Below are 12,186 nucleotides of genomic sequence, written 5' to 3' on the forward strand. Positions count from 1 at the left end.
AAATTATATTACAGATTAACTTTTAAATAGAATCAAATTTTCTATAGTGAGAAAACGACATAGAATAAAATTTTCTACAGTCAGAAAACGACATTACTTATAGATATCCTTAACCACTTGCGCAGGCAACCGATTGCGGACCATAACGGGTGACCAAACCGTATACAATAACTCGCCGGTATATCACTGGATGGAAATTATTGAGAAATAATAAACTTATTTGCTTTGCCTATTTCGTTTCACTTGAATATACTTGGAATTTGTGAAAATGTTACAACCTTGGAACAAAAAGTTCTCGACGTGAGTGGCACGTCATTCCAGCGCAAGAGGTTAAAAGAATCCTCGATCCCTGCTCGCAAGCAGCGAGCAAATCTATTTAGCCTCTCTGATACCCTCGAGAGAGGAGAGACCAACGCTGGATCTACAGGGCGAAAAGAGCGTTTCGAGCGCGGGCGAGGTTAGGAGAGGCTACCAAAAGAGCATAAACGATGCACGGTATAATGGAGAGAAAGAGAGAGAGAGAGAGAGAGAAGCCACGGCGGCTGGGTTCCTCGTTGAAAAAGGACGGGGCACAGACAGAACAGGGGTGTGCAGAAGCTCGAGGCTAGCTCGAATGACTTTGCAAGGCAACAATCGAGGGAGAGAAAGGTGGTACGCATAATGGTGAGAGATCAAGAACCATAATAGACCGTAGGGTATACCCGACGGGGCACCAACTGACTGACTGACTGACTTATTTGTATTATAGCATTACAGAGGCAACCCTATATCCGGGGCAGAGAATTCAGCCGACGACGACGACGACGACGAGAGACGACGGGGCCCAGGGACGCCCATGCAGTTGACCTGCACCGCCTAATTTGACGCTTTTAACCTATTGTCGGCGAGCGCCGCTTTCAATGGGGTCCCCAACTGAAAACGCGTGGTCCTTCTCTCCTCGTCGCCTCCTCTCCTGTCCGTGAAAACAGCGAACAGGATGTGGAATTTCTCTCCTGTATGAACTCTGAACGTGTTTGTAGCAACGCGGTTTCCTTCTCCGACTGCATCCTGGGGGGGAGGGAGAAAAAGGCACCATTGAAATATATTGTTGACCATTAATAGATCGTTCGAAACGATCCCATCTGATCAATTTGTCGACTCTCGATGTAGATGTTTGATGTCAGGTCTCGGAATTTTGCTGTGAATTCCTTCATCGGTGATTATGTCGATGATTTTAGTTAAAAGGGTGGAGGAGGTGGTAAGAGTGGTGATTTGCTTGCGATGAATTTTGAGAGAAGCTGGAACCAATCAAAGAGAAACTCTGTGGCGATGAATTTGAGCGAATGAGTTACGTTTACGATGATCAATTTGTCGACTTTTGACGTAGATATATCGTCAGGCCTCGGAATTTTGCTGTAATTCTTTTATTAGCGATTACATCGATGATTTTAAGTTAAACGAACGATAAGAATCATGATTTGTTTGCGATGAATTGGCGTTATTTTTGATGAATTCTAAAGAAGCTACGTGGCGTGACAAATTTGAGTTGTGTAACACGTGAATGAAAGCTCTGGTTTAATTAAACCTGGATGGATGAAAATGAACTAGAAATAAGTTGATCGTAACATCCACGCGATGATGACAAAAAATTTTCTCGAAATGGAGATGTAACACACGAGGGAAATTGTGATTTAGAATGAGATTGGACAGACGAAACGTAAATAATTCATGATGAATCCGAATAAAGTCCAGTCGAGCGTAATCAGAATTTCCTCGAAATGTAACCTCCAAACGCCAATCACACCTCTTCTTTGTACCATCTTGAAAGTCTCGACAGTCACAAAAATGTTCCGATATTACGCTACGGAATTTATACAATCTTGTTTCCACGCGATTGATGTTAATTTTACGAGAATCTCGGTTAGAATCGTCGTCAAGCTGAAGCGAACGGAAGGGGGAGGGGAAAGGAATTATACGACTCGTGTATATATCTTCTTTGGACGCGAGATATATCCCAGTGCATTGGATGCACTTTGAATATCATGCCGCAGCGCCGGTGTCATCGGACATTTTATTGCACGCAATAAAAGAATAAATTACAGCTTATCGTTCCGTTTAAATGTGAAACAGAAAATCTATATTATCTGCAACGCGTGTTATATGTAATAAACCGGGCACGCCGTGCGTAAATATTTTCGCAAATTATAGCGGGGAGACGCAGAAGGAGAAAAACATTTTTCATGATCTGTTTCATTATTTTCGCAGTGTCGCTTCTATTTTTTTTATTTTTTTTATGATTTTTTTTCTTTCGTTGTTCGGTAACTGCAAAAGAAAATCATTTGAGAAGCTCGGCTTTCGTGATTGGAATTTTGTCTGCTTAAACTCGTACTTTTGACTCGAACACTACTAGAAAAAAAGATCCAGGAACAAATGAGTGTTATAAATTCACAGTCGGGGAGAAACGTGCCTTCTCAGTCCGCTATTGCCCTCAATGTCCTCGTGGAGCAACCTAACATTTACTTTATTCATATTTTCATCGTCGTCGAGTCTCGCAATGCATTTCCCAAGTTGAAACTCGTAAGAAAAGTTAGACGAATGTCCACTGGACGATTCGTCGCGTCGAGCTACGGAGTTCTAACAATTTTATTTTAAACCACTTCTCAATATTCGGCGCACGTGTATCGTGGCAAATTTTTCTCCCGGACTCTTGTTCGTGTAACAATCCCGGGTATTGGAAAAAAATTTAAGGTGAATGATATCCACGTGCCGGCCCGGAAAACTTTGGAAAAATGTCACTCGCCTCGGTGGAATTTGCAAAAAAGAATGACTGCAGAGAAAGATCGGTCGAAACTTTGGAGTAGACTGTGCTTGAAAACAGATAATGCGATAATGGAGTGTTTTCGAAACGATTCCGTAACGCAGGACAGAGGCTATGCCAGATAATTGAATAACCAAATGAAAAGGTTTGATAAGATAACGAAAGGTGTGGAGTATTGACTCGCGAATGATATGTCGTTTCGTTATCTGTGAAATAATTACAAGTGAAATCATACGAAACTGCGGGACAGGAGTAAAAAATTCTTTTGTTCAAATAGAAAGGTAAATTAGGAATAGAAGATTTAATAAATATTTCAGCTTCTATTGTTTTGTTCATGCACATTCCTTCTTTTTTTTAATTTTTCTCTAAATATTCTTTTGAAAATTTTCGTCTGTTCCATTTCTTTTGATTGAAGCAGACACGAATAAAATTTGTGTGAATCGATTAAAAAGACTCGATAAATATTATATTAATAAATATAAATAAATAAAATTTTATAATAAAAAATTTTATAATATTAAAAATATTATAGTAATAATTTAAAATTAATAAAATTATTTATAATTAAAGTAATGAGAATGAATTTTTTTAAAAAATTATAAGTAAAATGTAATTTGTACTTTTTGTATCAGGATTAATCAATTAATTTTAATAATTTAATTATCTTGAAAATAAATGATCTAAATATATATAAATATTATTATTTTTGTTAAATAAATATATATTTAGAAAAAATAAATATATATTTAGAAATTAAATGTTTGTCGTATTTATTGATATCTAGTTTTTTTTTAAATAAATTTAATTTATATATAAAATTAAATATTTCAATTTTTATCACTTTGTTCGTCATTCTTTTAACCTATGCTACCATTTTTCTTTCTGAAATGTTCTCCTAAATATTTTTTAATCTCGCCTGAAGCAGAAACGAATAAAATTTCTTTGAATCGATTAAAGAGATCTTTCTCATCATCTGAAATCACAGCTTACCATTTCACCAAAGCAAAATCGCTAGAAAACCAGCAACGTTGATACGCAATTCTCTCAATTCTACGATAAAGAAATATTCTTAAAATTTTCCAAAGATTCCCTCCGGACGAAAGTTGAAAGTAAAATACGAAAACACATGCGTTACAACAGTCGCCTTTCTTCTCCTTTAAACTCCTCGATCACATAAAAAACTCCTTTGGAGAAACATGTTTTATTATCTTTGAAATCATGGCTCGCCAGCTTGTCGCCCCACGCTCTCACTGACGTCGTTACGTTGCAACAGTGTAATTAAAAATTATTACAATATATACAATTTTACGAGACGAGAAACTTCCACTCTGGAGCTTATTGTCGTAGAGAATGTTGCAACGTTGGACGCAAGAAAACTGACTGTATGTGTGTATGTGTGCGTGTCCTTTCAGCCGTGCTCGTGTATATTCTTGCCGATTCGCCCTTGACCAAAATTGACATTTTACGTCGACTGGTAGCCCATATATTCCCAATAACGTGCCCAATAATCTTTTCTCGAGCAAAATCGCTGGAAAATCGATGATGTCACGTCGTTCCCAGAACTGATTTGCGAGATAATGGCCAGGTCTCGATCAGAGAGGTATCGTTAATACAGAGAGATTATACGGCATCTGCCGTCTCTCGAATGCGTTCGCGCGCTCTCCGCGCGCGCATTGTGCGACCCGTGAGGCGTCTTAGCGAATGTTACAAAACCCTAACAACAATAATGATGTCGATTTTCTGCGCGCACGGCCGTGTACCATCAATCATCGACTGGTTATTATTTAAGCCGCAACTTGACGCCATAAATACGTCGTTAGAGCCCGAGTCCTCGCCGTCCCGGGGAACAATGTTGCCCGCGATGACATTGATGCATTGGAGCTCATCTTTAGCTTAGCGTTACTTATTGCACCCGCCTCGTGGCTAAGGTGAGCTATCTCCACGGACAATTAGACCGCTTCCACACACCGTTCAGGTCACGTTTCTTCTTCTTTTTTCTTTTCTTTTTTTTTTTTTCTTTTTTTTTTTTTTTTGGCACTCGGGAGTATTTGAATANTTTAAATTATTACCATCCGCGACGATTACAAACGATGGCCAAACGAACCTCGGTTTTCTTTTCTTTTTTTTTTTTTCTTTTTTTTTTTTCGCCAGTTTTCAACCGATTCTCGCCGGTTTCTTCGCAGTCACAGAGAGATCGCGCGAGTTAGGTTAACGTGGATATTGAGTTTCGCGGTATTAACCCGTGCCACGCACATGGAGAATATCTGGCCCAAAATTGCAATATTTTCTCAGTTTCAAGGGGACCGGGCAGTGTGAAATTTTCAGAAAACCGATTTTTTTTTTTTTAAATTTCTGTTTTAAATAGTAGTTTGAAGTCTTAGAAATAAGAGATAATAGGTCCTAGCCTTTAAAACGATTTATTTAAGGGGTATAATAATAAATCCGCGGATACAGAGTAATTGAATTTGTATCACTGTTTGCAACTTTAAGCAGTATTGTAAAGTGTAAATCGTGCGACTAGAATATTACTTTTTGGTGGATCGAATATTAGGGGACTTGGGTTCAATTTAGTTGTGAATCGTAAGAACTGCGAGCCGCGATATATAAGTAAAAAAAAGTAAGCAAAGAATACGTATGAAAAATGACGTTCTGAAACTTTAAACGTGTTTTTCTCGAAACTAGGTTTTTTAGAAGTGCAAGATATCTCGGAATCTAACCAACCGATTACCGTGAAACTTGGTACGTGTCTTTAGTGTAACAATTACTAGGGATTGACGATCGAACATTTTTTTAATTTTTAACAATTTCGAAAAATATAAACAAAAAACGTGGAAACTTTTAGCATAAAAGTTTTACTTTTGAACTTTTCTTGCCTTTTTGTTACAGCTAATCCTGTTTGACTGAAATCATGCACACCGACAAGCAATGTAAAAAAGAGTTATGTAAAAAGATGCATGTTAAAAAGCTAAATAAGGGCCCTCTTTTTTTCCTTTTTTAATGTTGCTCTTTATAGTTCGTAATGTGTTAAAATAAACCACACGAGCTCATGTCAATTAAGTATGTAGTTCTTTGTTTTTTTACTAACCCTCCAAAGTATACGTAATTTTCAGTCACACTCTCCGGCCCCCTTAACTATATAGAGATCTATATATATAATATATATAGATAGATAGAGATATATAATATATATAGTTAACCCAGGCGAAACGAATAATAAATTTATTAGTTCTCAGTAATTTCTATCCAGTGATACACCGACGAATTCAAAAAAAGGAGTTTGGTCACTCGTTATGGTCCGCGAACCAGTTACTAGCGCAAGAGGGTAAAGCTCGAGAGAGCGAGAAACGATCGGATAAGTAGGAGAGATCCGCTGAATTTCGTGAATCAAACTCGTTCCACAAATGAAAGACTATGAAAAAGTTCCGCAGATTATTAGAGTAGGAATTTTTGAGAGGAAGTTTCTAATTAATATTTCGCGAACAACGAGTCACAGATCTAATTGAAAGTTTCCCTTTCTTCGCGAAAAAAAACTTCTCTTCCCATTTCCAAGAATTGTGTAAATCTACATGTATAATTGAGGAGAATCTACATGTATAAAAGAAAAAAAAAAAAAGGGAGAATTGAAATTCGACGCTAACCTAACGAAGCAAAGAACAAAAGTAAATCGAGGTGTCCGTCAAATCGACGAAACGACGCGTGGTCCCTCCGCTGGGGCTGGGTGAGCCTCGAATTGAAGGATCGTACAAACAATTACATTCCCAATGCTTTATTAACATTCACGCTAATATAGCAATAAATTGCGCGCGAAGTAGCTAGAGGCCGGTTATAACCGAGGAGGAGGGAGGGGAGGGATCGATATCGCTTTGTATATCGTTCCGCGCCAGCCAGTCGATAGTATATTATGCAAATATTTAGCTATTAATGTTTTCTTTATGACACACGCAAGTAATTTGTTTCGTAATTAGTATTTAGCGTAAGAGTTATTCGTTTGGTAATTACGTGCGGTGGCGCGCGGGCGCGCTCGCATTCCCCGACTTCCGCCGATGCGAATCCAACAGTTTTGCATACAATTTTCATTAGTCCATCGTTGTGCATTAGAGGTTAATGCGATCGGTTAAATATTGGAATTTACACGTGCTAAACTCGCTGAAACGGCGAGCAGCAAGCGGAAAAGTTGCCGCTGCCGTTTCCAAAACGGCCGTTTCCGATATCCGTCCGCAAATGTTTGCCTTCGATTATCGTTCCCCGTCGACCGGATTGTTTCCCTGCGTCTTCTAATTGACGATCGGCAACGATCGTACACGTGCCGCGAGAGAACATTACTTGCAAATTGTTTCCTATCAATTGTTCTCTCTTTCTTTTCTCTCTCTCTCTCTCTCTCTCTCTCTCTCTCTCTCTCTCTCTCTCTTTACTTTTCAATTCGGCAGATTCGCAGTTAGAACAATTATTTCGCGACTTTCTTTCTTATACATTACCAAGCTGAGTCGTTCGTGTACGTACGTTTAACTTTTTCACTGTTCTAGAATTTTCAAAGAGGATGGAGGAAACTTTCGAATACGCTCAATACGCCACACAGGTCTTTGCTATATTATAAAATCTGTTTCCAAATCTGAGATTCTTGAGAAAGAACAAAAATTTGCTTCGAAGAATTTACAAGCGAAATTCGGGAGCATTTACATAGAAGGGGGAGATCTAGAGAAAGATAATTTCTCAGTCCTCTTTCAACCCCATGCGCTGGGCAACTGATTCGCGCGGACCATAACGAGTGACCGAACTGCATACAATAACTCGTGAATTTCTTTTTCTTTCGAACTCGTCGGTACGATGTCACTGGATAGAAATGATTTAGAAGTAATACACTTGTCATCTGTTTCGCCTGGGTTACGTTTAAATATACTTAAAACTGAGAAAATGTTGCAATTTGGGACAAAATGTTCTCGACGTGCGTGGCGCGTCATTCCAGCGCAAGATGTTAAAATATGACGCCATTGAGAAAATATTTTCCACATCGACTAAATGATATTTATTTACGAAGAAGAAAAAAGACATAACACGTTCAATGTTATAAAATCAGTTTCCAAATTAAATCTGAGGTTCTCTCAGGAAGAACAAAGATTCGCTTCGAGAAATTCACAAGTAAAATTCAGGACTACTCACATATGTGGACAAAGGAACCTAGAAAAAAAATTCCGTTTCTACGATAATTTCTCATTTTCCTTTTCAAATGCAACACTACTGAGAAAATATTTTCCATTACAAATATTGGAATTTCGCAACCGCACGTTACTTTACACATCGCGAAATTTACCGACTCTTTCGGTGAAATTTATTTCGCAAAGAAAAAGAAGAAGAAGAAGAAGAAGAAGAAAGATACAACAGTCCGGAGAAGAGACACCAACACGCACATCCTGTATATTTTTTAATAGTTTCTAGCTGCTCGTTCCCGGCAGAACGGCAGAATCTACGGTCTTCAGCCTCAATTCCCCTAACAGCAAAATATTTCACAATCTTCGTGTTTCATTCTTCACGTGGACGCGACAAAACGCCCCCCCCCGGCTCTCTCATATTCGTTCGCGAGCGAATCAACGGTAAACTCACATATTCGGAGTTGGGAGAACGAAGAATCTACCTCCCCCCTCAGGCTTGTTGTTTTCCATTTGTAGAAACGGAGTCGTAACGTTAAGTGAGAGAGAATCACACGGATACAACCGTTCACCCGCTCCGGAATAAATGTAAAAATAAACGAGAGAGAGAGAGAGAGAGAGAGAGAGAGAGAGATCAGGGGCGAAGTAAACAGGACCGGGGTATTTCGCGATAGTCAGACTGAAATATGCAAATGACGGCCGTGTGTAGTAACACGGGGATAAAGAGGGTTGCGCACGTGATTCCCGGATAATTCGAATCTTTTGTACGCGACCCCGGACCCCCGCCCCTCGAATACGTGATTTACCGACAAATTTCACCGTAGAAGCATAGAAAAAAGAAGCGTATTCTCGCAAGCTCTCGGGTAACTCTTTTCAGCCTCGTCGCCTTTTCTCCCCGCGTGATCGTCGAACAAACAAAATACGTACTTTTTTTTTTTTTTTTTTTTTTTTTGGGAACCTGTCGTCTTCGTCTTCGTCGTAGTTGCTGCTCTATGCTGGTTTATTTCATCTTATAATTTTCTTTTTCATTTCAATACAATTATATTTGTACATATCGTGAGTATATTTGTTAATTTGGAATAATATTTAATCGGATTTCACAGATTTGGAAGAACTTGAGATTAATATGTTATTAATACTAATATTATTATTATTATTATTACGAATATTAATTGCTAGTAGTTGTAATAATATGTTATTACATTATTAATGTATTATAAATACTAATATTAATTTGAAATAATATTTAATCAGGTTACTCAGATTTGGAAGAATTTGAGATCAATGTATTATTGATACTAATATTATTATTATTAATATATTATAACTACTAATATTAATTTGAAATAATATTTAATCAGGTTACTCAGATTTGGAAGAATTTGAGATCAATGTATTATTGATACTAATATTATTATTATTATTATTAATATATTATAAATACTAATATTAATTATTAGTATTTGTAATAATATATTATTATATTATATATTGTAAATACTAATATTAATTTGAAATAATACTTAATCAGATTTCTCAGATTTGAGATTTCTAAAATTTTCTAAAATAACGAAACTCGATTTTCAAGTTCAATCGCGAGATCATACATCCAGATTTCCCATGCAACAAATATAATTTAGCGTGATATATTTGCGAACGGACAACAGAAATTTAGTAAACGTACCTGAGTCCATAAAATTTCCTATAATTTGCTCGTTTTGTCTCTCTTTGTCTCTCGAACCACGACGAAACGCGACGTTACTTTCGAACTCCTACTTACGGAGGATCCGCCTCCAAAAAANAAAATGAAAAAAAAAAAAAAAAAAAAAAAAAGAAAAGAAAAGAAAAGAAAAGAGAACAGAGAGACTGGTGACAAATGGCGGTCGATCTCCTATCGTTCAAGATCCGTCGGGCGTATCGTCGAGTGACAAACGATAAGCGCATGCAAAGCGAGTGGAAAAGCAGATTTTGAGTAGCGTAAACGTCGCCACCGGGCAGCGCGAGATATCCCGTGTGAATGGACCGACATAATGTTCGAACCTATGCTCTCTTCTCACTCTCGCGTTTTTCTCTCACTTGGTGAAACGATAAACGAAATGACTGATAGACCGAGAAGAGGAGACGGGCAGAGTTAAGCCTGTTTGTCGGGGCCCTCACGAATCAGGAGCAGCTGCGCCATTGCCGTTGCCTTGTGGACCTTTTATGGGGCCCCAACAATGGGGCTGTCGTATTTGGACAGTATTAGCGTTAAATTTGCTCAATGAAATAGTTTCACAGGAACGTCGGGACACCGGCGTGCGTAACACCGGGGTGACACGGATCCCGTAGCAAGTCCAAGTCAAATATCTTGTTCTGACTTTTTAAAAATCCTCATGATAGCTCTGTAGCTCAATGGTCCAAAAATGACCATTGAGCTATCCGCCTTTTCTCTCCTCTTTTCACTTTCCTTTCCTCGTATTTTGTTATTCAGATCGGCGCCGTTGTTCGGAAGCTCGGAGCTGTCAATTTTGAACGAAATTACGCCTCTTCGGCGGAGATGAGACTACAATGGATTATTAACAATGCTGAAATATACGATATATATACAGGATTTGCGTGCAGAATGGTCCAACTTATTGAAATTATTGTATATTTAGTTTCACCACTGGCAACCGATTGCGGACCATAACGAGTGACCAAACCGTATACAATAATTCGTCGCTTTCCTTTCGAACTCGCCGGTATATCACTGGATGGAAATTATTATTGAAAAGTAATAAATTTATTATTTGCTTTGTCTATTTTGTTTCACTTAAATATATAATTTTACTTATTATAACATGTTATACTATAATATATAATATGTTATAACATAACCTATGTTATGCCCAATATAACCTATATTCTAATTAAATATATTGACATTTTGTGTGTTTATTGTTAAATTATATTACAGATTAAAGCTGTATTAACTTTTAAATAGAATAAAATTTTCTACAGTGTCAGAAAACGACATCACTTATAGGTATCCTTAACCACTTGCGCTGGCAACCGATTGCGGACCATAACGAGCGACCAAACCGTATACAATAATTTGTCGCTTTCCTTTCGAACTCGCCGGTACGATATCACTGGATGGAAATTATTGAGAAGTAATAAATTTATTATTTGCCTTGCCTATTTTGTTTTACTTAAACATACTTAGAACTGTGAAAATATTACGATTTTGAAACAAAAGATTCTCGACGTGCGTGGCACGTTATTCCAGCGCAAGATGTTAAGAAATTTTTAGAAACGTTCCAAGATAACGATTGAACATCGCGACAATCATTCAAAAATTTCTCACCATCTCCGAGTCCATCCATTCAACCAAATCTCTATTTTCGTGACGACGATCATCATCATCCTGATCGTAGCTAAAAAACTAAATCTTCCAAGCCCGCTGAACGACTTTCTAAACTCGCCTTAACCATCTCGACGCGGCCCGAGCACAAAAGGGGACCAGCCAGGGACTCTCTTTTTTATCGAAAGAAAGAAACAAAATTCCAGTCCCCCGGATAATAGGCTAATTATAATTACCAAGCATCCGACGGGGGGCTACCTGCTATTCTGTGATCCAAGCTAAGCCGGAAATAGAGGGAGCTGAATGGATGATTAATAACATTCTACGAAGACCAAACGTCCACCGCCACCGCGAGCTACCTCACGATCAAACGACCATAAGCATACCTAGCTTAACCCTCGCGTGGATACCGTTTCTACGTTTTCTTCAACGATTTTTCATCGTTCCGCGATACTCTCACATCAAGCTACAGTTTTTTAAATTTTTTAAATATCAAAAGAGGAACATTTTCTATATTTCTTTCAATTGTTCTTCTATTTTCTATACATCTGTCAACAAAGTTTGGGAAATTTGCGTGAAAATTTCTTTAAATACTCAAAAATATTTAATTTAAGAAATATAATATTTCTTAAAATTTTATAAACATTTCTTGGAAATATTTCTGATATTTTTTATATATCTGTCAACAAAGTTTGGGAAATTTGCGTGAAAATTTCTTTAAATACTCAAAAATATTTAATTTAAGAAACATAATATTTCTTAAAATTTTTTAAATATTTCTGATATTTTTTTATATATCTGTCAACAAGGTTTGGGAAATTTGCGTGAAAATTTCTTCAAATACTCAAAATTTAACAAAATATAATATTTCTTAAATTATATTTCTCAAAATTTTATAAACATTTCTTAAATTTATTAACTAA

The sequence above is a fragment of the Frieseomelitta varia genome, unplaced genomic scaffold (genome assembly GCF_011392965.1).
Source record: "Frieseomelitta varia isolate USP_RPSP 00005682 unplaced genomic scaffold, Fvar_1.2 scaffold_515, whole genome shotgun sequence".
NCBI lineage: Eukaryota > Metazoa > Arthropoda > Insecta > Hymenoptera > Apidae > Frieseomelitta > Frieseomelitta varia.